Source organism: Nycticebus coucang, chromosome 5, assembly GCF_027406575.1.
Source record: "Nycticebus coucang isolate mNycCou1 chromosome 5, mNycCou1.pri, whole genome shotgun sequence".
Lineage (NCBI taxonomy): Eukaryota > Metazoa > Chordata > Mammalia > Primates > Lorisidae > Nycticebus > Nycticebus coucang.
The window spans coordinates 41216110-41242138 of record NC_069784.1 but is presented as its reverse complement, the minus strand read 5'-3'; the positions used below and the strand labels follow the sequence as shown (position 1 = coordinate 41242138).

Sequence of the window (26029 nt, the reverse complement as noted above, 5' to 3'; positions counted from 1 at the left end):
CTGATCAATAAAATGAGAAATTGTTTCTTTGAAAAGATAAAAATAGTTGATAATCCAACTGGCTAGGCTAAGCAAAAAGAGACTACATTGAAATAAACACAATCGGATATGAAGAAGGAGACAATTGATACTACAGAAATATAAAACAGCATCAAAGATGAATATGAACTAAAACCTAGAGAAAATGGATTAATTTCTTAAGAAAAAAAAAACTTGCCAAGATTGAACAAGAAAGAATTAGAACTCCTAAATACACTAATAATGAATATCAAGATTAAAATAAAAAATTTCCTGACAATAAAAGCTCAGAAATAGATGGATATATTGCCATATTCTACCAGACGTGCAAAGTAGAACTGGTGCCAACTCTACTAAAACTGTTCCAAAATAGCAAGAAAAAAGGATGTCCCTAACTCAGTCTACAAATCTAGAAATGCTGATATCAAAGCCAGGGAAAGATGTACTAGGAAAAGAAAACTAAATAACAGTATTTCTGTTGAACATAGGCACAAAAATCCTCAAGAAAATACTAGCATACTAAATAAAACAGCATATTGATATGATAATTTACCACAGTTAAGTAGTCTTCAACCTAGGGATGGAAGAATGGTTCAACACATGCAAGTAAATAAATATGATCCACCACATAAACAGCATTTTTATAAAAAGCTGTATGCATTTGATAAAATCTATCATCATTGCATGATAAAAACTCCTCAAAACCAGCGGCGCGCCGGGGTGCTGGCTGCCGGGAGCTGACCGGGCCGGGGGTCCAGCGGCTGCTGGGAGGAATGAGGCTACCAGGCGCGTAGGGGCCATGCCGCCCAGACCCCGGGCCTGCCGCGTTCTGCACCCGGGCCGCCGCGTCCCACGTCTGCGACGGGATGGTGAACCTGGCGGCCATGGTGTGGCGCGGGCTTCTGCGGAAGAGGTGGGTGCTCACTCTGGTCTTCGGGCTTTCGCTGGTCTACTTCCTCAGCAGCACTTTCAAGCAGGAAGAGAGGGCAGTGAGAGATAGGAATCTCCTCCAGGTTCAAGACCACGATCAGCCCATTCCATGGAGAGTGCAGTTTAACTTGGGCAATAGCAGTCTGCCGAGCAATCAGTGCCGGAAATCCATCCAAGGGAAGCATCTCATCACGGACCAGCTAGGATACGTTTGTGAAAGGAAGGATTTGCTGGTGAATGGCTGCTGTAACGTCAATGTCCCAAGCACAAAGCAATACTGCTGTGATGGCTGCTGGCCCAACGGCTGCTGCAGCGCCTACGAGTACTGTCTCCTGCTGTCTGCAGCTCAACAAGCAACTTCTCCTGGAGCACTTCCTCAACCGGGCAGCCATGGCATTCCAGAACCTCTTCATGGCAGTGGAAGATCACTTTGAGTTATGTCTCGCCAAATGCAGGACCTCATCCCAGAAAGTGTCTTGGAGCCTTTAGGGACATTTGGAGATGGACTCGGCCAGCCTCCTGCAGGGACAGTCTGACAGCAGTCCTGCTTGACTTGCTTTCTGAGGGAGGTGTGTGAGACTTGCCTGCTCTCACCGAGCTCTTGTCTTCCTTTTGCTAACAGAGCGTGCAGCACAAGAACACGTACCGGGACCCCATAGCAAAGTACTGCTATGGGGAAAGCCCGCCCGAGCTCTTCCCCGCCTGACGGGCACAGCAGACTTGCTCCAGCATGGGCGAGGAGGCCACGCCGGAGGACTCGCCTTTTGGAGCCAGACTTCAAAGCTCAGGCTGGTCCACTTGGAGAAGACAGAGGCAGCATGAGGAAACCTTGGCTTTGACCACTTCTTGTGTTGCAATCTTTGGCTTCACTCGCCACCCATGCTTACCAGATGGAACTCTTCTGTAAAACAGCTTGGAACCTTCAGCCAGTCCCATTCAGGAAAGATAAAACTGCAGGCGCAGCATGTGGTGGTGGTGTTTTTGGATGACCCAGCCTGGTACCTGCAAAGGAACCTGTGACTTGTGTTCATCAGGGGCCAGGTGTTCACTTCCAGTTTTGATTCAGGCCTTTTCACTGTAAAATTATTTATTGGATTCCTTTGGAGTATTGGGGAAATTACAATGTTTTATGTAGGAAAATGTCTAGCCATTCTACTTGAATATAGTCAAGGAAAAAAGAAAACTCCTCAAAACCTAAGCATAGAAGGAACATACATCAAATTAATAAAAACTATGGCAAACTCACAGAGCCAGCTCCATGCTGAATGAGGAAAAGCTGAAAGCATACTCCTTAATAATTAGAGCATGACAAGTATGTCTACCTTCACCAATTCTACTCAGCATGGACCGGAAGTCCTAGCCAGGGCAAACAGGCAAGAAAAAGGAATAAAGGGCATCTGAATTAAAAAAATAAAGAAGTCAAATTATCTCTGTTCATGATAGATCTTTTACCCAGAAAACCCTTCTTAGATCTAGAAAAGGAGTGCTTCAAAAGACTCACAAATTTGGTAAATGAGTTCAGGAAAGTCTTAGGTTATAACATCAATGTACAAAAATCAATAGCGTTTCCAAAAAAAAAAAAAAAAACATCAATAGCATTTCTTTTTTTTTTTCTTTTTTTTTTTCTTTTTTTTTTTTATTGTTGGGGATTCATTGAGGGTACAATAAGCCAGTTACACTGATTGCAATTGTTAGGTAAAGTCCCTCTTGCAATCATGTCTTGCCCCCATAAAGTGTGACACACACTAAGGCCCCACCCTCCTCCCTCCATCCCTCTTTCTTCTTCCCCCCCCATAACCTTAATTGTCATTAATTGTCCTCATATCAAGATTGAGTACATAGGATTCATGCTTCTCCATTTTTGTGATGCTTTACTAAGAATAATGTCTTCCACGTCCATCCAGGATAATACGAAAGATGTAAAGTCTCCATTTTTTTTAATGGCTGAATAGTATTCCATGGTATACATATACCACAGCTTGTTAATCCATTCCTGGGTTGGTGGGCATTTAGGCTGTTTCCACATTTTGGCGATTGTAAATTGAGCTGCAATAAACAGTCTAGTACAAGTGTCCTTATGATAAAAGGATTTTTTTCCTTCTGGGTAGATGCCCAGTAATGGGATTGCAGGATCGAATGGGAGGTCTAGGTTGAGTGCTTTGAGGTTTCTCCATACTTCCTTCCAGAAAGGTTGTACTAGTTTGCAGTCCCACGAGCAGTGTAAAAGTGTTCCCTTCTCTCCACATCCACGCCAGCATCTGCAGTTTTGAGATTTTGTGATGTGGGCCATTCTCACTGGGGTTAGATGATATCTCAGGGTTGTTTTGATTTGCATTTCTCTAATATATAGAGATGATGAACATTTTTTCATGTGTTTGTTAGCCATTTGTCTGTCGTCTTTAGAGAAAGTTCTATTCATGTCTCTTGCCCATTGATATAAGGGATTGTTGGCTTTTTTCATGTGGATTAATTTGAGTTCTCTATAGATCCTGGTTATCAAGCTTTTGTCTGACTGAAAATATGCAAATATCCTTTCCCATTGTGTAGGTTGTCTCTTTGCTTTGGTTATTGTGTCCTTAGCTGTACAGAAGCTTTTCAGTTTAATGAAGTCCCATTTGTTTATTTTTGTTGTTGTTGCAATTGCCATGGCAGTCTTCTTCATGAAGTCTTCCCCCAGGCCAATATCTTCCGGTGTTTTTCCTATGCTTTCTTGGAGGATTTTTATTGTTTCATGCCTTAAGTTTAAGTCCTTTATCCATCTTGAATCAATTTTTGTGAGTGGGGAAAGGTGTGGGTCCAGTTTCAGTCTTTTACATGTAGACATCCAGTTCTCCCAACACCATTTATTGAATAGGGAGTCTTTCCCCCAAGGTAAGTTCTTGTTTGGTTTATCAAAGATTAGGTGGTTGTAAGATGTTAGTTTCATTTCTTGGTGTTCAATTCGATTCCAAGTGTCTATGTCTCTGTTTTTGTGCCAGTACCATGCTGTCTTGACCACTATGGCTTTGTAGTACAGACTAAAATCTGGTATGCTGATGCCCCCAGCTTTATTTTTGTTACTAAGAACTGCCTTAGCTATACGGGGTTTTTTCTGGTTCCATACAAAACGCAGAATCATTTTTTCCAAATCTTGAAAGTACGATGTAGGTACTTTGATAGGAATGGCATTGAATAGGTAGATTGCTTTGGGAAGTATAGACATTTTAACAATGTTGATTCTTCCCATCCATGAGCATGGTATGTTCTTCCATTTGTTAATATCCTCTGCTATTTCCTTTCTGAGGATTTCATAGTTTTCTTTATAGAGGTTCTTCACCTCCTTCGTTAGGTATATTCCTAGGTATTTCATTTTCTTTGAAACTATGGTGAAGGGAGTTGTGTCCTTAATTAGCTTCTCATCTTGACTGTTATTGGTGTATACAAAGGCTACTGACTTGTGGACATTGATTTTATATCCTGAAACATTACTGTATTTTTTGATGACTTCTAGGAGTCTTGTGGTTGAGTCTCTGGGGTTCTCTAAGTATAAGATCATGTCGTCAGCAAAGAGGGAGAGTTTGACCTCCTCTGCTCCCATTTGGATTCCCTTTATTTCCTTGTCTTGCCTAATTGTATTGGCTAGAACTTCCAGCACTATGTTGAATAGTAAAGGTGACAGAGGACAACCTTGTCTGGTTGCAGTTCTAAGAGGAAAAGCTTTGAGTTTTACTCCATTCAGTAAAATATTGGCTGTGGGTTTGTCATAGATAGCTTCAATCAGTTTTAGAAATGTGCCACCTATGCCTATACTCTTCAGTGTTCTAATTAGAAAAGGATGCTGGATTTTATCAAATGCTTTTTCTGCATCTATTGAGAGGATCATATGATTTTTATTTTTGCCTCTGTTAATATGGTGGATAACGTTTATGGACTTGCGTATGTTAAACCAGCCTTGCATCCGTATCAATAGCATTTCTATTTACCAACAACAAGCTCCCAGAGAGCCAAATAAAGAACTAAATCTCATTTACATAGCTTCAAAATTTTAAAATACCTAGGAAGAAATATAACCAAGTATATAAAAGAACTCTGCAAGCAGAACTACAAATCATGGATAAAAGAAATCAAAGACAACACAAACAAATGAAAAAACATTCAATGCTTGTAGATCTAAGTAATGAATATTATGAAAATTACTAAACTGCCTAAAGCTACCTATAGATCCAATGCACTTCTTATCAAAAATGCAAACATTATCTTTTATATAATTATCTTATCATAATGCAAACATTTTCTTTTATATAATTATCTTATCATAATGCAAACATTTTCTTTTATATAATCAAAAAATGCAAACACTATCTTTTATATAATTATTTTATCATAATGCAAACATTATCTTTTATATAATTATCTTATCATAATGCAAACATTATCTTTTATATAATCGGAATTTTAAAAATCCTGAAACTTATATGGAACCACCAAAAAAGAGAGCCTGAATAGCGAAGAGAAATAACAAACCTGGAGTAATCATCGTATTGACTTTAAATTATACCATAAGCCTTTAATAAACAAAACAGCATGGTACGACATACAAGTAGACACATAGATATATAAAGCAGAATAGAGAACCCCCAAATAAAACCATATATCTACAACCAACTAATTTTGACAAAAACATACACTGGGGAAATGACATACTAGTAATGGTTCTGAAAAAACTGAATAGCTATATTCATAGGAATGAAACCGGATACTTATCTTTCATCATATACAAAAACTAACTCAAGATAGATTAAGAACTTATATGTGAGACCTGAAACAATAAAAATCATAGAAGAAAACCTCCAAAAACTTTTGACCGTGGCCTAGGCAAGAAACATATTACCCAAACCCCCAAACGGAATCAGATTTATTTATGTTTTCATTTTAAATTAATATGAGGATACAATTTTTTAGGTTACATTGTTCTCACTTCCAAATTAAAGTTCAACTTGTAGTTGAGCCCTTCTCCCAAGGGGTGTGCTAAACACCCTGACATTGTGGGATTACATGAGATTCCACCAATCCCCTCCCTCAAATCATTCTCCCCTTCTCCGCTCCTTTCCCTCCACTTCCCTCCCCCTCACTAGACTATATTTGTGTTTTATTGTTTGTGTGGATGTGCAATTCTTTATATATTGGTTTCAAATTAGTATTAAGTACATTGGATTTTTTTTTTCTATGCTAGAGATACTTTACTAAAGAAGAATGTGTTTTAACTTTTTTCCAGGTATACATAAAAGATATAAAGTCTTCAACTTTTCTTGTGACTGTATAGTACTCCATGGTATAATATGTCATAGTTTGTTGATCCATTCAAGGGATGATTGGAATTTAGGTTGTTTCCATGACTTGGCAATTATGAATTCATCTGCAATAAATATTCTTGTGCAAATGTCTTTGTGGTTAAATGGTTTCTGTTTTTCTGGGTATATACCTAGTAATGGAATTACAGGATCAAATGGAAGATTGACTTTTAGTTCTTTAAGAATTCTCCATACTTCTTTCCAAAAAGGTTGCGTTAGTTTGCAATCCTACCAGCAATGAAAAAGTATGCCCTTCTCTCTGCATTCATGTTAGCATTTGCAGTTTTGGGATTTTTGTGATGTGGGCTAATCTTACTGGAGTTAGGTGATGTCTCAGAATGGTTTTTTTTTTTTTTTTTTTACGTGATCCAAGATTTTATTTTATTTAATTTTTTTTTATTAAATCATAGCTGTGTACATCAATATGATCATGGGGCATCATACACTTGTTTCATAGAATATTTGACACATTTTCATCTCATTAGTTGACATAGGCCTCCTGGCATCATGCTAGTTACTTTGTCAAGACATTTACATTCCACATTTGCCAAGGCTCACATGTACCTTTGTAAGATGCACCACATGTGTGATCCTTTCAATCCCCCTCCCTTTACCCACCTCCCGCCTCCCTCCCCACGCTTTCCCCCTTCCCTCTGTTCTTAGGTTGAAACTTGGTTATAGCTTCATGTAAAGGTCCTAAGTTAGTTTCATAGTAGGGGTGAATACATTGGATATTTTTTCTTCCATGCTTGAGACACTTTACTGAGAAGAATATGTTCCAGCTCCATCCATGTAAACATGAAGGAGGTGAGGTCTCCATCTTTCTTTAAGGCTGCATAGTATTCCATGGTGTACATATACCACAATTTATTAATCCATTCGTGGATCGATGGGCACTTGGGTTTCTTCCATGACTTAGCAATTATGAATAGGGCTGCAATAAAGATTCTGGTACAAATATCTTTGTTATGATGTGGTTTTGGGGGTATATGCCCAGTAGAGGGATTACAGGATTGAATGGCATATCTATTTTTAGATCTCTAAGTGTTCTCCATATATCTTTCCAAAAGGAATGTATTAGTTTGCATTCCCACCAGCAGTGCAAAAGTGTTCCCTTTTCTCCACATCCACGCCAACATTTCTGGTCTTGAGATTTTGTGATATAGGCTAGTCTCACTGGAGTTAGATGATATCTCAGAGTAGTTTTGATTTGCATTTCTCTGATGATTAAGATGATGAGCATTTTTTCATATGTCTGAAGGCCGCTCGCCTTTCTTCTTCGGAGAAGTTTCTTTTCAATTCTCTTGCCCAGCCTGTGATGGGATCCCTTGTTCTTTTCTTGCTAATGCGTTTGAGTTCTCTGTGGATTCTGGTTATTAAACCTTTGTCAGAGACATAACCAGCAAATATCTTCTCCCATTCTGTGGGCTGTTTGCTTGCTTTACTTACTGTGTTCTTGGCTGTGCAGAAACTTTTTAGTTTGATCAAGTCCCAAAAGTGTATTTTTGAAGCTGCTTCAATCGCCTGGGGGGTCCTTCTCATAAAAAAATCGCCCAACCCAATTTCTTCAAGGGTTTTCCCTACACTCTCTTCTAGTATTTTTATAGTTTCATGTCTTAAGTTTAGGTCTTTAATCCAGTAAGAGTCTATCTTGGTTAGTGGTGAAAGGTGTGGATCGAGTTTCAGTCTTCTACAGGTTGCCAGCCAGTTCACCCAGCACCATTTGTTAAATAGGGAATCTTTTCCCCACTGAATGTTTTTAATTGGCTTGTCAAAGATTAAATAATGGTAAGTAGCTGGGTTCATCTCTTGGTTCTCTATTCTGTTCCAGACATCTACTTCTCTGTTTTTGTGCCAATACCATGCTGTTTTGATCACTATTGATTTGTAGTATAGTCTGAGGTCTGGTAGCGTAATTCCTCCTGCTTTGTTTTTATTTTTGAGTAATGTCTTGGCTATTCGAGGTTTTTTCTGATTCCATATAAAACGAAGTATTATTCTTTCAAGATCTTTAAAGTATGACAGTGGAACTTTAATAGGGATTGCATTGAAGGTATATATTGCTTTGGGTAGTATGGACATTTTAACAATGTTGATTCTTCCCAGCCATGAGCATGGTATGTTTTTCCATTTATTAAAATTCTCAGCTATCTCTTTTCTTAGAGTTTCATAGTTCTCTTTATATAGATCTTTCATGTCCTTTGTTAGATAAACTCCCAAATATTTCATCTTCTTTGGCATTACCGTGAATGGGATAGAGTCCTTAATTGTTTTTTTAACTTGACAATTGTTGGTATATATAAAGGCTACTGATTTATGAATGTTGATTTTGTAACCTGAGACGTTGCTGTATTCCTTGATCACTTCTAAGAGTTTTGTAGTACAGTCCCTGGTGTTTTCCAGATATACAATCATATCATCTGCGAAGAGCGCAAGTTTGATCTCTTCTGACCCTATGTGGATGCCCTTGATCGCCTTTTCTTCCCTAATTGCGGTGGCTAAAACTTCCATTACAATGTTAAAAACCAATGGAGAAAATGGACAGCCTTGTCTGGTTCCAGATCTAAGTGGAAATGTTTCCAATTTAACTCCATTCAATATGATATTGGCTGTCGGTTTGCTGTATATGGCCTCTATCAGTTTAAGAAATGTCCCTTCTATACCAATTTTCTTTAGTGTTCTGATCATGAAGGGATGTTGGATGTTATCAAAAGCTTTTTCTGCATCGATTGAGAGGATCATGTGGTCTTTGTTTTTTACTTTGTTTATGTGCTGAATTACATTTATAGATTTACATATATTGAACCAGCCTTGAGACCCTGGGATAAAGCCAACTTGATCATGATGTATGATTTGTTTGATATGTTGCTGGATTCTGTTTGTTAAGATCTTGTTGAATATTTTTGCGTCTATATTCATTAGTGATATTGGTCTATAATTTTCTTTTTTTGTTGGGTCTTTTCCTGGTTTGAGGATCAGGGTGATGTTTGCTTCATAGAAGGTGTTGGGGAGTCTTCCTTCTTTTTCTACATTTTGGAAGAGTTTGAGTAACATAGGTATTATTTCCTCTTTAAAGGTTTGGTAGAATTCTGATGTGAAACCATCTGGTCCCGGGCTTTTCTTTTTGGGGAGATTTTGTATGGTTGATGTTATTTCCGAACTCGAAATGGGTCTGTTCAACATTTCCACTTGATTCTGGTTAAGTCTTGGAAGGTGACAAGCTTCCAAGTATCTGTCCATTTCCTTCAGGTTTTCATATTTCTGAGAGTAAAGTTTCTTGTAATATTCATTAAGGACTTTTTGGATTTCTGAGGAGTCTGTTGTTATTTCGTTTTTGTCATTTCTGATTGATGAGATTAGAGATTTTACTCTTTTTTTCCTGATTAGGTTGGCCAAAGGTTTATCTATTTTGTTGACCTTTTCAAAAAACCAGCCTTTTGATTTATTGATCTGTTGTATTGTTCTTTTGTTTTCAATTTCATTTAGTTCTGCTCTGATTTTGGTAATTTCCTTTCTTCTACTGGGTTTGGGGTTGGAGTGTTCTTCCTTTTCCAGTTGCTTGAGATGTCCCGTTAAGTTGCTAACTTCCTCTCTTTCCGTTCTCCTGAGGAAGGCTTGCAGCGCTATAAATTTCCCACTTAGAACTGCCTTTGCAGTGTCCCAGAGGTTCTGATAGTTCGTGTCTTCATTGTCGTTTAGTTCCAAAAATTTGGCAATTTCCTTCTTGATCTCATCTCTGACCCAGCTATCATTCAGCATGAGGTTATTTAACTTCCATGTTTTCGTATGAGTATGTAGATTCCTGTTGTTACTCAGCTCAAGTTTTATTCCATGATGGTCCGAGAAGATGCATGGAATAACTTCTATTCCTTTAAATTTACTGAGGTTAGATTTGTGACCTAAGATGTGATCAATTTTGGAGTAAGTTCCGTGGGCTGATGAGAAGTATGTGTATTCAGTTTTGTTAGGGGGAAATGTTCTGTAGATGTCTGCTAGATCTAAATGCTGGATGGTTAGATTTAAATCTAAAATTTCTTTACTCAGCTTTTTGTTGGAGGATCGATCCCTCACTGCCAAAGGAGTGTTAAAATCTCCGACTATTATGGAGCTGGAAGAAATCAAGTTGCTCATGTCTGTTACAGTTTCTCTTATGAATTGAGGTGCATTCTGATTGGGTGCATAGATATTAATAATTGAAATCTCATCATATTGAGTATTACCCTTCCTTACCATTCTTGCCCTTCCTTACTTTTGTTGGTTTAAAGCCTATTGAGTCTGCAAATAAAATTGCAACACCTGCTTTTTTCTGGTTACCATTTGCCTGAAATATGGATGACCATCCTTTGACCCTGAGTCTGTATTTGTCTTTTAAGTTAAGATGCGACTCTTGTAAGCAACAGATATCTGGTCTGAGTTTTTGTATCCGGTCAGCTAACCTATGTCTCTTTAGAGGACAGTTTAAGCCATTCACATTAATGGAGATTATTGATAAATTTGGTGAAAGTTTGGGTATCGAGTTTTTCAAATGTCCGGTGGACGAATTTAATCTTTTCGCCATTGTAGAAGTTGGAGTTTGATCAGGAGTTTCTGAGTGAATTTACATTTGTAGTAGAGGATTGGGTTGGTCATTATGGAGGATAGGTCTGAGAATATCCTGAAGAGCTGGTTTGGTTGTGGCAAATTTCTTCAACATATGAATGTTGTTAAAGTATTTAATTTCTCCATCATAGATGAAACTCAGTTTAGCTGGGTACAAGTTCCGGGGTTGAAAGTTATTTTGCTTTAGGAGATTAAAAGTCGATGACCACCCTCTTCTGGCTTGAAAAGTTTCAGCAGAGAGATCTGCAGTCATTCTAATGTTCTTACCTTTGTAGGTAATGGCTTTCTTTCGCCTGATAACCTTGAGAATTTTCTCCTTCATGTTGACTTTGGTGAAGCTAATTATGATATGTCTGGGGGATGACTTATTGGGGTTGAATCGTGCTGGAGTTCTGAAACTGTCTGCTATCTGAATTTCAGAATCTCTAGGCATGTCTGGAAAATTCTCTTTCATAATTTCATGCAGAAGGGCCTCTGTGCCCATCGATGCCACTTCGTCATTTTCCAGAACTCCTATTATTCGTATGTTTGCCTTCTTTGAATTATCCCAGAGCTCTCTAAGAGAAAGATCTGTTTTTGCTCTCCATTTCTCTTCCTCTTTGAGAGTTTGGGAGCGTTCGAAGGCTTTATCTTCGATGTCAGAAATCCTTTCTTCTGCTTGGTCCATTCTGTTGCTGAGAGATTCTACTGTATTTTTCATATCTTTAAGGGCTGCAAATTCTTGCTTCAGTGTGTCTAAGTCTTTGGTGGTTTTGTCTTTAAATTCGTTAAATTCTTGAGACGACTTTTGAATTTCTCCTCGGATTCCTAATTCCATTTTATCGATCTTGTATGCAATCCAAATTCTGAATTCTATTTCTGACATGTCTGCCAGTTGTTTATGAATGGGATCTTCAATTACATCCGCCATTTCTTTTCTTGGGGGGGTTGATCTATTCTGGTTATTCATGTTACTGGAGTTTTTCCGCTGATTCCACCCCATGGTTGTTTTACTCCCTTTGATTTTTCCCCTAGGGTTTTGTTGAGGGCCCGTTCAGTGTTGTAGCCTGAGAGACTGGGGCTCTGTCTGATGTGGTGGGGCTGAGTGGTTCTGACTTCTTGTCAGCTGGTTTCTGTTTGACCTCAGTGAAGCACTTACTCTGGGTTGAAGTCTCAGTTCTCTGAGTCGGCCCTACCGTGGATGTTTCCGGGGTCTGTGAGTCACTTCAGGCAAATCCTATACTCAGGGGTGGCCTCCTCTGGTTGCCCAGGGAGGCAGGATGTATGGCTTCAGCCGCCTCAGGGAACTGCTGCTCTGATATGGGTCTCCCTCAGCCTCACTCTTGTGTCCCAGAGTCAGGACCGACAAGCAGCAGTTTGGGCACTGTCCATACCTCGACAAATCCCTCAAGAATCTGGACTCCCGGGGGAACAGGCCTCCAGATCCCAGAGTGTGGATGGGGTGGGATGCTGGGAACTCAGAGCCACCGGCAGCAAGCTCACTCCTTTTCTCCCAATCTTTGGCTCCACTGCACCGCCGCAGCTCAAGCCTCCAGGCTTCAGAGTGAGGGGGTTGGGGGAGGGGCTGGATCCCAGGACCCCCGAGCAGCGAACAGATTCAGCTCCACCCAGTTCCCTGCCAGGCCACACAGCAGACGCTCAGTTCTCCAGAGCACAGAGCGAGGGCGGGGAGAGCTCCAGGAGCCCAGAGCCAGGAGGGGCTCCGAGCCGCAGGGAGTCCAGTTGGCAGCAAACAGACTCGGCTACCCCCAGTTCCCTGCCCAGCCACACAGCAGGCGTTCAGGTCTCCAGACCCCAGAGTGAGGGCGGAGGAGCGCCTGAAGCTCAGAGCCAGCAGGGGGTTCCGAGCCGTAGGGAGCCCGGTCGACAGCGAGCAGATTCAATTTCTCCCAGTCTCTCGCCCAGTTGTACTGCCGCAGCTCAAGCTTTCAGGCTTCAGAGTGGGGGCAGGGTGGGAGGGAGCGGCTGGAGCCCAGAACCACTGGGCAGCGGACAGACTCGGCTATCCCCAGTTCCCTGCCCAGCCACACGGCAGGCGTTCAGGTCTCCGGACCACAGAGTGAGGGTGGGGGAGCGCCTGGAACTCAGAGCCAGCAGGGGCTCCGAGCCGTAGGGAGTCTGGTTGACAGCGAGCAGATTCAGGTTCTCCCGGTCTCTCGCCCTGTAGCTCAAGCCTTCAGGCTTTAGAGTGGGCGCGGGGTGGAGGGAGTGGCTGGAGCTCAAACCGAGCAGGTCTCCGGACCCCAGAGCGAGGGCGGGGTGAATGCTGGGAGCCTGGAGCCAGAGCCCAGTCTGCAGCGAGCAAATTCAGATTCTTCCGGTCTCTCGCCTGGTTATACTGCTGCAGCTCAAGCCTTCAGGCTTCAGAGTGGGGGTAGGGTGGGAGGGAGCGGCTGGAGTCCAGAATCCCTGGGCAGCGAACAGACTCGGCTATCCCCAGTTCCCTGCCCAGCCACACGGCAGGCGTTCAGGTCTCCGGACCACAGAGTGAGGGCGGGGAGCGCCAGGCACTCAGAGCCAGCAGGGGCTCCGAGCCTGGGGAGCCCGGTGGACAGCGAACAGATTCAGATTCTCCTGGTCTCTTGCTTGGTTGTACCACCGCAGCTCAAGCCTTCAGGCTTTAGAGTGGGGGCGGGGGTGGAGGGAGTGGCTGTAACTCAGAACCGAGCAGGCGTTCAGGTCTCCGACAACAGAGCGAGGGCGGGGTGAACGCCGGGAGCCTGGGGCTCTTGGCAGCAAGGAAATTCAGATTCTTCCCGTCTCTCGCCTGGTTGTACTGCCGCAGCTCAAGCCTTCAGGCTTCAGAGTTGGGGCGGGGTGGGAGGGAGCGGCTGGAGCCCAGAACCGCTGGGCAGCAAACAGACTCGGCTATCCCCAGTTCCCTGCCCAGCCATACGGCAGGCGTTCAGGTCTCCGGACCACAGAGTGAGGGCGGGGGGAACGCCAGGCACTCAGAGCAGCTGGTAGCGAGTTCGACTCAGCTATATGCCTGGATGTATTGTTGCCCAAGGAGGGGTGCTGCACCTCGCCTCGGGGAAGTGCCACCCTGGTGAGGGTCACCCTCCGCTGACTGTCCTAACTTCTCTCCCGTGCCCCAGAATCAGCGCTGACCAGCCACAGCTCAGGGACTGTCCTCTCCCCTTTAGGAGTCACCCAAGAATCCGAACTCCTGGGGGACAGGCTTTCAGACCTCAGAGAGAGTGGAGGGAAGTGCTGGGTACTCAGAGTCACCGGCAAAGGAAATTTACAGATTTATACAGTTTTATGCCTGGCAGGATAACGCCTAGGCCTCCTAGTAAGGGAGGTAGGTCCAGTTTGTAGTAGGTCTTTCCCGTGAAGTGTAGTGGGATGGCCTTTGATTTCTGCCCTTTTGTTTGTGGGGCCCTTAAGCCGATCAGGTGGGGAGGGGGGACTCCCGTCCGCTTGGTGATGGGTTTTGTACCTTTTGTTTGCTTCCTTGTGATCGCAGCTCTCCTCAGCGGGGTTGATGTGCGTTCTTCAACTTTCTCGCTTGGTGTTGCTGGAATCCATCAGGTTATTTGCTAAATTTTCGTCCCCTAACTCTCCTTCAGGACAGGAGCCTCTATGGAAAGCTGGCTTCAGTCCGCCATCTTCCCATCATCCCCCTCAGAATGGTTTTGATGTGCATTTCTCTGATGATTAATGAGGATGAGCATTTTTCATGTGTTTTTTGCTCATTTGTCTGTCATCTTCCGATAAGTTTTTTTTTTCCTCTTAACAGTTTTTAATTAAATCATAACTGTATACATTAATGCATTTATTGGGTACAATGTGCTGCTTTTATATACAATTTGGAATGTTTACATCAAACTGGTTAACATAGCCTTCACATAATTTACTTAATTATTATGTTAAGACATTTATAATCTACTCTTAAGAGATTTGACATGTACCTTTGCAATATGCACCATAGGTGAGATCTGACCAATTACTCTCCCTACCCCCAGCCTTTTGCCTCCCTTTCCCTCCTCCTCCTCTTCCCTCCTTCATCCTGGGCTATAGTTGTGTTTTACCTTTCATATGAAAGTATGGCTGATTATATATTGGTTTAATAATGTACTGAGTACATTGGATACTTTTTCTTACATTCTTGAGATAGTTCACTAAGAAGAATATGTTCTAGCTCCATCCATGTAAACATAAAAGAGGTAAAGTCTCAACATTTTTTATGGCTGCATAATATTTCATGGTATACACATACCACAATTTGTTAATTTATTCATGGGTTCATGGGCACTTGGGCTTCTTCCATGACTTGGCAATTATGAATTGGGCTGCAATAAACATTCTGGTACATATATCTTTGTTAAAGTGTGATTTTTGGTCTTCTGGATATATACCTCCTAGAGGAATTTCAGAATTGAATGGCAGGTCTACTTTTAGTTCCCTAAGTGTTCTCCAAACTTCTTTTCAAAAGAAACATATTAGCTTGCATTCTCACCAGCAGTGCAGAAATGTTCTCTTTCCTCCACATCTACTGTAACATCTATAGTTTTGGGATTTTGTGATGTGGGATATTCTTACTAGAGTTAGATGATATCTCAAAATGGTTTTAATTTGCATTTCTCTGATAATTAAAGATGATGAGCATTTTTTTCATGTGTCTGTAGGTCATGTGCCTGTCTTCTTCAGAGGACCTTCTGTGCAGCTCTCTTGCCCACAATGGAATGGGATCACTTGTTCTTTTCTTATTAATTAGTTTGAGTTCTCTGTGGATTCTAAATATATAACTTTTATCAGAAAAATAACCTGCAAATATCTTCTCCTATTCTGAGGGCTGTCTGCTTGCTTTACTTACTGTGTTCTTGGCTGTGCAGAGCTTTTTAGTTTGATCAGATTCCAGTAATATAGTTTTGGTGTTGCTTCAATTGCCTGGGGGATCCTCCTCATAAAATATTCTCCTGGACTGACTTCTTCCAGTGTTTTCCCTGCACTGTCTTCTAGTATTTTTATAGTTTCATGTCTTAAGTTTAAATCTTTTATCCAGTGAGAATCAATTTGTTAATGGTGAAAGGTTTGGGTACAGTTTCAGTATTCTACAGGTTGCCAGCCAGTTTACCCAGCACCATTTGTTAAATAGGGAGTCTTTCCTCCACTGAATGTTTTTGATAAGCTTATTAAAGATCAAATGAGGATAAGTAGCTGGGTTTATCTTTTGATTCTCTGTTGTATTCCATAGATCTACCTCTGTTTTTGTGCCAGCAACATGTTCTTTTGATCAGTATATATTTATAGTATAGCCTGAAATCTGGTAACATGATACCTCCTGATTAATTATTATTTCTGAGTAATGTATTGGCTATTTGAGTTTTTTTATGATTCCATATAAAACAAACCTATTTTTACAAGCTCTTTAAAGTATGACAATGGTGCTTTAATAGGGATTGCATTAAATCTGTAGATTGCTTTGGGTAGTATGGACATTTTAACAATGTTGATTCCTCCCAGTGATGAGCATTGTCTGTTTTTTCATTTGTTAACATCTTCAGCTATTTCTTTTCTCAGAGTTTCATAGTTCTCTTTTAGAGATTTTTCATGTCCTTTGTTAGGTAAATTCCCAAATATTTCTTCTTTTTTGGCACTACTGTAAAAGGAATAGAGTCTATTGACTATTTTTTCAGCTTGACTATTGTCGGTATATACAGAGCTACCAATTTGTGAGTATTGATTTTGTATCCTGAGACGCTGATGTATTACTTGATCCCTTCTAAGAGTTTTGTAGTTGAGTCCCTGTGATTTTCTAGGTATAAAATCATATCATCTATGAAGAGTGAAAGTTTGATCCCCTCTGACCCCATTTAGATAGCCTTGATCACCTCTCTTGCCTGACTGCGATAGCTAAGACTTCCATTATTATGTTGAATAGCAGTAAGACAACTGGCATTCTTGTGTAGTTCCAGATAAGTGGAAATGTTTTTAATTTTATGCCATTAAATATCATATTGACTGTGGGTTCGCTGTAGTTGGTCTCTATCAGTTTAAGAAATGACCTATCTGAGCCTAATTTCTTAAGTGTTTGATCATTAAAAGATGCTGGATATTATCAAAAGCTTTTCCTTCATTAATTGAGGGAATTATTTGGTCTTTGTTTTTTATTTTGTTTATGTGATGTATTATATTTATAGATTTACATATGTTGAACCAACCTTGAGACCCTGGGATAAAACCAACTTGGTCATGGTATATAATTTGTTTGATGTATTGCTGAATTCTGTTTGCTAGTATCTTATTGAATATTTTTGCATTTATATTCATTAATGATATTGGTCTATAATTTTCATTCATTGTTGGATCTTTTCCTGGTTTGGGGATCAGGGTGATATTTGCTTTGTAGAATGTTGGAAAGTAGTTCTTCTTTTTCTATGTTTTGGAAAAGGTTATGTAAAATAGGGACTAGTTCCTCTTTAAAGGTTTGGCAGAATTCTGATGTGAAGCCATCTGGTCCCAGACTTTTCTTTTTTGAGAGATTTCGTATAGATGATGCTACTTCAGTGCTTGATATAGGTCTATTCAACATTTCAAATTCTTTTTGGCTGAGTCTAGGAATGTTGCATGCTTCCAGGTATTGGTCTATTTCCACCAGATTTTCATATTTCTGAGAATAGAGTTTTTTTGTAGCATTCATTAAGGATTTTGTGAATTTCTGAGGTATCTGTTGTTATTTATCCTTTCTCATTTCTGATTGATGATGTTAGGGATTTTACTTTTCTGTTTCTGGTTAGGTTAGCCAAAGGTTTATCAATTTTGTTAATCTTTTCAAAAAACCAATTGATCTTCTGAATGATTCTTTTGTTAATTTCCTTCTTAATCTCATCTTTGACCTATCTTTCATTCAGCATATGGTTATTTAGTTTCCATGACTTTGTTTGAGTATGAAAATTCCTGTTGTTGAGTTCAACTTTGATTTTGTGATGGTCCAAGAGAATATAAGGAATAATTTCTATTCTTTAAATTTGCTGAGGTTAGACTTGTGATCTAAGATGTGATCAATTTTGGAGGATGTCCTATGGGCTGATGAGAAGAATGTGTATTTCGTTTTATTAGGATAAAATGTTCTGTAGATGTCTGTTAAGTCCATTTGTTAGAGGGTCAAGTTTTTTTTTTATTTTTTTATTTTTTTTATTTTTTGACCGGGGACAGGTTTGAACCTGCCACCTCCAGCATATGGGACTGGCGCCCTACTCCTTGAGCAACAGGCGCCGCCCAGAGGGTCAAGTTTAAATCCAATATTTCTTCGTTTGGTTTATTCTTGGAGGATCTATCCAACACTGCCAAAGGGGTGTTAAAGTTCCCAAGTATTATGGTGAAGGAAGATGTCAAATTGTTCATGTTCAAGGTAGGGCTTCCTTTATAAATTTAGGAGCATTCCGGTTGGGTACATAAATGTTAATAATTGAAATCTCTTCATATTGAGTGTTTCCCTTGACAAATATGAAGTGACCATCCTTATCTTTCATTATCTTTCTTGGTTTAAAGCTTATTGTATCTGTGAATAAAATTGCAGCCCCTGCCTTTTTCTAATTTCCATATGCCTGAATTATAGATGTCCTTCTCCTAACCCTCAGTCTATTTTTATTCTTTCATGTAAGATGAGATTCTTGTATCCAACTGATATCTGGCCTGAGTTTTTGTATCAAGTAAGCCAACCTGTTCCTCTTTAGAGGACAATTTAAGCCATTCACATTAATTGCCAGTATTTATAAGCATGGTAGTGTTTTAGTTGTCATGTTTTTCAAGTGTACAGTGGATATTTTTAATCCTTTCACTATTATGGATGTTAGGTTTTGTTTAAGGCTTTCTGGGTGAGTTCACTTTTTTAGTAGACCATTTGGTAGTAGACCATTAAGCTGATCATTATGGAGGATGGGTCTGAGAATACCCTGGAAAGCTGGTTTAATTATGGCAAAAATTTTCAACATGTGTAAATCAGTAAAGTATTTGATTTCTCCATCACAAATGAAACTCAGTTTAGCTGGATACAGGATCTTGAGCTGAAAGGTTTTTTTTGTTTGTTTGTTTGTTTGTTTTTTTAGGAGATTAAAGGTCGCTGACCACCCTCTTCTGGCTTGAAAAGTTTCAGCTGAGAGATTTGCAGTCATTCTAATATTCTTCACCTTTTAGGTTATGATTTTCTTATATCTGGCTGCTCACAGAATTTTCTCCTTCATATTAACTTTGGCAAAGTTAATTACACTGTGTCTAGGAGATGCTTTATTTGGATTGATTCATGCTGGGGTTCTGAAACTGTCTGCTATCTGAATTTCAGTATCTCTTGCCATGTTTGGGAAATTCTCTTCTGGTAGAGCATCTGTGTCTTTAGAAACATCTTCTCCTTCAGTGAATGTTTGCTCTTTTGGGGTGGTCCCACAACTCTCTCAGGGAGTGATCCATTTTTGCTCTCCACTTCTCTGCCTCTTTGAATGTTTGGGAGCATTCAAAAGCTTTGTCTTCAATGTCAGAGATCCTTTCTTCTCCCTGGTCCTTTTTATTGCTGAGGGATTCTACTGTATTTCTCAGTTCTTTGAGGTCTGCAATTTCTTTCCTCATTATGTCTAAATCTTTGGAGATTCTGTCTTTGAATTCATTGATTTCTTGAGACAACGTTTGAACTACTCCTTGAATTTCTAATTCCAACTTTACTTCCATTCTATTAATCTTATTTGCCATCCATATTCTGAATTGTATTTCAGACATTTCAGCCATTTGTTTATGAATGGCATCTTTTGTTGTGTCTCCTGTGTTTTTCCTTGGGGGAGTTTATCTACTATGATTATTCATGTTGCCAGAGATTTTCTGCTGGCTCCACCCCATGATTGTTTTTCACAGTTTGGCTACAGAAGCTGGTAAGGTGAAATTAGATTGAGGGCTCCAGGATTTGTAGTTAACCGGCCTTTTAACAAAGAGCCGGGACTGGTGACTATGGCTTTTTTTGTACAGCTTTACCAAAGTCCCTTTCATCCTGCAGCCTGCAACTCTGGGGACCTGATTGGTGTGACGGGGGGGGGGCTAGGTGGCTGTGTCCTGTATTCAGCCAGCCTCTATCCAATCCTAGTGAATCACAGGCTTTGGGCTGATATCTCAGCTGGGGAGATATACAAGCAACTAAGACACTCTGCTCCCCACCCACAGGCAACAACTGGAAGAGGAAAATCAGTCCCTCCTACTACAACACAACCAAGGCTCAACCTTAGAGGGTCCCTAGGTGGTTGGCCCAGGTCAAGAGTGCCAAACCAATTGTCCTGGGCAGCACAATAGCTGTTCAAGTGGGAGAGTTCAAAAGGTCTTCAGCAACCAGACAGCAGGGGTCCACTGACAGCTTTATTGTGACTCACTCCAGTACTCCATGGAGTCAGAAAGGCCTTCCCAGCAAAAGAGTTAGTCCAGGGGGGTTGGTGCCTCATTCTCCACCTTGCACCTCAGCTATGCCCAGTAACTATTAACCTCGCAGGGCTGTGGCCCAGTTCCCTCAAATGAGCAAATGCACCAGAGATTTGCACCTGCCAGAGTCAAAGGGGAGTCAATGCCTCCTTGGATGGGCTGCTGCACTCTGCCACTAGCAGGCAGAGGGAACTGAAGCCTGACTCCCTTGGGTGCTAATTGGAAACTGGGGAGTATTCTACCCGAGTCTGTTCCAAGCTGGGGGTTAACGTTGCAGTGTGCATTTTTCTCCCTCAGAGACTGCGCCTCTGACCCAGTCGCACTCCTCTGGTACTGCTGCAGGGGGAAGTCTGGCTCCCTCTGGCGGTCCACAGAATTGGGGATGTGTCTCTCCACAATTTGACCCTGGTGGGAGCACACTGCTATTACTACTGCATGGCAGGTGCCTCTGTGCAGGTTCAGAGAAGTTTCTGCTCAAGTCTCTTGCCTACTTATAAATGGGATTGTTCACTCTTATTGATTAATTTAAGCTCTCTGTAGATTCTAGTTATCATGCCTTTGTCAGATTTATAACATGCAAAAGTCTCCCATTCCAAAGGCTATCTGTTTACCTTGGTTGTGATACTCTTAGCTGTGCAGAAGCTTTTTAGATGAATCAAATGCCATTTATTTATTTTTGGTGCTTCTGCAATGCTAGGGGAGGAGAAGTTTTCCTCATAAAGTCTTTTCCTAGGCCAATATATTCAAATGTTTTCTCCACACTCTCCTCTGGGTTTTTATTGTTTTGTATCTTAAATTTAAATCTTTTATCCAACAAGAATCAATTTTTGTCAGTGGTGAGCATTTTAGGTCCAATTTCAGTCTTCTACATGTGGCTATCCAGTTCTCCCAGCACCATTTGTTAAATAAGGATTCTTTTCCCCATTGCATGTTTTTGTTAGGCTTATCAAAGATTAAATGACAATATATGGCTGGGTTCATCTCTAGATTCTATATTCTATTCCATAGATCTATGTCTCTACTTTTGTACCAGTACCACATTATTTGTATCACTAATAGGCTTGTAGTATAGCCTGTTGTCTGGTAACAGGATGACTCTAGATTTATTTTTATTTTTAAGAATTGTATTTGCTGTTTGGGATTTTTTTCTGGTTCCATATGAAGTGAAATACTATTTTTCCCAGTTCTTCAAAATATGACACTGGTGCTTTGATGGGGATTGCATTAAATCTATAGATTGCTTTGGGTAGAATGAATATTTTAATGGTGTTGATTCTGCCCAGCCACAAGCATGGTATGTGTTTCCAATTGTTAACATCTTCTGCTATTTTTTTTCCTCAGGGTTTCATAGTTTTCTTTATAGAGATATTTCACATCTTTCGTTAGATAAATTCCTGCTTCACTGAATGCTTGGGATAGTCCAAAAGTCTTGTCTTCAATTTCTGAGATTTTCTCTTATCCATGTTCAACTCTCTTATTAAGGATCTCTACTGAAGCTCCTTGACAGCCTCTTTCATTTCTCAAAGCTCTACTTTATCTTTCCTCATCATATTCATATCCTTGGTGATTTTGTTTTCAAAGTCACTAATTTCTTGAGACAACTTTTGGACGTTTTTTGAATTTCTATTTCCATCTTTCCCTCCATTCCACTCATCTTATTTACTATCCACATTCTAAATTCTATTTCTGACATTTCAGCAATTTCTCTATGGATGGGATTCTCTGATGTATGTCCCTTGTAATCTTTTGTGGGAGTTGCTCTGCTCTGATTTTTCATGTTGCTGAAGTTCTTCTGTTGGCTTCTCCCCATGAGTATTTTCAGCTGGTTATGTGTATGTGTGTGTGGTGTGTGTGTGGTGGCCAATGCCTTCTTTTTTCTTTTTCTTTTTACACACCAAGGCCACACCCCCTCCTTCCTTCCCTTTCTCTTCTCTTCCTTTCTCCACCCCTCCCTTCTTCTTGCTCTGTCTGCTGTCCCTTCTTCCACCCCTACAGTGTCATTAATTGTTGTTAATTGTCCTCATATCAAAATTGAGTACATAGGATTCATGCTTCTACATTCTTGTGATGCTTTACTAAGAATAATGTCTTCCACTTCCATCCATATTAATACAAATGCTGTAAAGTCTCCAATTTTTTAAATGGCTGACTAGTATTCATGGTGTACATATACCACAGCTTGTTAATCCATTCCTGGGTTGGCGGGCATTTAGGCTGTTTCCACATTTTGGCGATTGTAAATTGAGCTGCAATAAACAGTCTAGTGCAAGTGTCCTTATGATTAAAGGATTTTTCTCCTTCTGGGTAGATGCCCAGCAATGGGATTGCAGGATCAAATGGGAGGTCTAGCTTGAGTTCTTTAAGGGTTCTCCATACTTTCTTCCAAAAAGGTTGTATTAGTTTGCAGTCCCACCAGCAGTGTAAAAGTGTTCCCTTCTCTCCACATCCATGCCAGCATCTGCAGTTTTGAGATTTTGTGATGTAGGCCATTCTCGCTGAGATTAGATGGTATCTCAGGGTAGTTTTGATTTGCATTTCTCTAATAATTAGGGATGATGAGCATTTTTTCATATATTTGTTAGGCATTGTCTGTCTTCTTTAGAGAAGGTTCCATTCATGTCTCTTGCACATTGATATATGGAATTGTTGGCTTTTTTCATATGGATTAATTTGAGTTCTCTATAGATCCTAGTTATCAAGCTTCTGTCTGATTCAAAATATGCAAATATCCTTTCCCATTGTGTAGGTTGTCTATTTGCTTTGGTTGTTGTCTCCTTAGCTGTACAGAAGCATTTCAATTTAATGAAGTCCCATTTGTTTATTTTTGTTGTTATTGCAATTGCCATGGCAGTCTTCTTCATGAATTCTTTCCCCAGGCCAATATCTTCCAGTGTTTTTCCAATGCTTTCTTTGAGGATTTTTATTGTTTCATGCCTTAAATTTAAGTTCTTTATCCATTTTGAATCAATTTTTGTGAGTGGAGAAAGATGCGGGTCCAGTTTCAGTCTTTTATCTGTAGATATCCAGTTCTCCCAGCACCATTTACTGAATAGGGAGTCTTTCCCCCAAGGTATGTTCTTGTTTGGTTTATAGAAGATTAGGTGGTTGTAAGATGTTAGTTTCATTTCCTGGTTCTCTATTTGATTCCAAATGTCTATGTCTCTGTTATTGTGCCAGTACTATGATTCTTGACCACTATGGCTTTGTAGTACAGCCTAAAATCTGGCATAGTGATGCCTCCAGCTTTATTTTTATTACTAAGAACTGCCTTAGCTATACAGGGATTTTTTTTGGTTCCATACAAAATGCAGCATCATTTTTCCCGAAACTTGAAAGTATGATTTTGGTATTTTAATAGGAATGGCATTGAATAGGTAGATTGCTTCGGGAAGTATAGACATTTTAACAATGTTGATTCTTCCCAGCCATGAGTATGGTATGTTTTTCCATTTGTTAATATCCTCTGCTATTTTCTTTCTTAGAATTTCATAATTTTCTTTATAGAGATGGTTCATCTTCTTTGTTGGGTATATTCCTAGGTATTTCATTTTCTTTGAAGCTATGGTGAAGGGAATTGTGTCCTTAATTAGCCTCTCATCTTGATTGTTATTGCCATATAAAAAGGCAACTGACTTGCGAACATTGATTTTATATCCTGAGACATTACTGTAGTTTTTGATGATTTCCAGGATTCTTGTGGTTGAGTCTTTGGGGTTCTCCAAGTATAAGATCATGTCATCAGCAAAGAGGGAGTATTTGACCTCCTCTGCTCCTATTTGGATGCCCTTTATTTCCTTGTCTTGCCTAATTGTATTGGCTAGAACTTCCAGCACTATCTTGAATAGTAAAGGTGACAGAGGACAACCTGGTCTGGTTCCAGTTCCAAGAGGAAAAGCTTTTACTCCATTCAGTAAAATATTAGTTGTGGCTTTGTCATAGGTCACTTCAATCAGTCTCAGAAATTGCCACCTATGCCTATACTCTTCAGTGTTCTAATTAGAAAAGGATGCTGGATTTTATCAAATGCTTTTTCTGCATCTATTGAGAGGATCATAAGGTCTTTATTGTTGCTTCTGTTAATATGGTGTGTAACGTTTGTGGACTTGCATATATTAAACCAGCCTTGCATCCCTGGGATGAAACCTACTTGATCATGATGTATGACTTTTTTGATGATAAGCTGTAATCTATTGGCTAGGATTTTGTTGAGAATTTTTCCATCTATATTCATTAGTGAAAGTGGTCTGAAATTCTCCTTTTAAGTTAGGTCTTTTCCTGGTTTTGGTAACAGGGTGATGTTTGCTTCGTTGAAAGTGTTGGGGAAGATTCCTTCCTCCTAAATTTTTTGGAATAATTTCTGCAGTACAGGAATAAGTTCTCTCTTGAAGGTTTGATAGAATTCTTGTCTGAAGCCATCTGCACCAGGGCATGTTTTGTTGGAAGCTTTTTTATTGTTTCTTTAATCTCCAGTGCTTGAAATTGGTCTGTTCAGGAGCTCTATTTCTTCCTGGCTAAGTCTTTGGAGAGGGTGTGATTCCAAATATTGATCCATTTCCTTCACATTGTCAAATTTCTGGGCATACAGTTTCTGGTAGTATTCAGAGATGATCTCTTGTATCTCTGTGGCATCTGTTGTTATTTCCCCTTTACCATTTCTGATTGAGGTTACTAGAGATTTTACTTTTCTTTTTTTATTTATTTTATTTTCTTTATTTATTTGTTATTAAATCATAGCTGTGTACATTAATGCAATCATGGGGCACCATACACTGGTTTTATAGACCGTTTGACACATTTTCTTTTTTTTTTTTATTGTTGGGGATTCATTGAGGGTACAATAAGCCAGGTTACACTGATCGTTTGACACATTTTCATCACACTGATTAACATAGCCTTCCTGGCATTTTCTTAGTTATTGTATTAAGACATTTACATTCTACATTTACTAAGTTTCACATATATCCTTGTAAGATGCACCGCAGGTGTAATCCCACCAATCACCCTCCCTCCGCCCCTTCCCCCACCCTCCTCTCCGTTTCTCCCTTCCCCCTATTCTTAAGTTATAACTGGGTTATAGATTTCATGTGAAAGTCAGATGTTTGGAGAACACTTAGAGATCTAAAAATAGATCTGCCATTCAATCCTATAGTTCCTCTACTAGGCATATACCCAGAAGACCAAAAATCACATCATAACAGAGATTTTACTTTTCTATTTCTAGTTAGTCTGACCAAAGGTTTATCTTTTATTTATTAAAAACAAGAAAAAGCTCCTTTCTCGTCCTCTTTAAGAGCTTTGGAGCGTTCAAAAGCTTTGTCTTCAATTTCAGAAATCCTTTCTTCTGCTTGCTCCACTCTGTTACTGAGGGATTCTACTGTATTTTTCAGATCTTTGAGGGCTGCAAATTCTTGCTTCAATGCATCAAAATCTTTAGTGGTTTTGTCTTTAAATTCATTAAATTCTTGAGACAACTTTTGAATTTTCTCCTCGAATTTCGAATTCTGACTTTTGAATTGCTCTTTGAATTTCTAATTCCAAATTTTCCTCCATTCTATTAATCTTGTTTGCAATCCAAATTCTGAATTAGATTTCTGACATCTCGGCCAGCTGTTTATGAATGGGATCTTCAGTTACATCTGCCATATCTTTCCTTGGGGGAGTTATGTTTACATGGATGGAGCTGGAACATATTCTTCTTAGTAAAGTATCTCAAGAATGGAAGAAAAGGTATCCAATGTACTCAGCCCTACTAT

At 39.9% G+C, this 26029-nt stretch overlaps 1 pseudogene; it reads left to right on the top strand.

Annotated features, from left to right (window-relative positions):
* Positions 1 to 884: 884 nt before the first annotated feature.
* On the top strand, positions 885 to 2105 carry LOC128586368 (SREBP regulating gene protein-like; annotated as a pseudogene).
* Positions 2106 to 26029: the final 23924 nt, after the last annotated feature.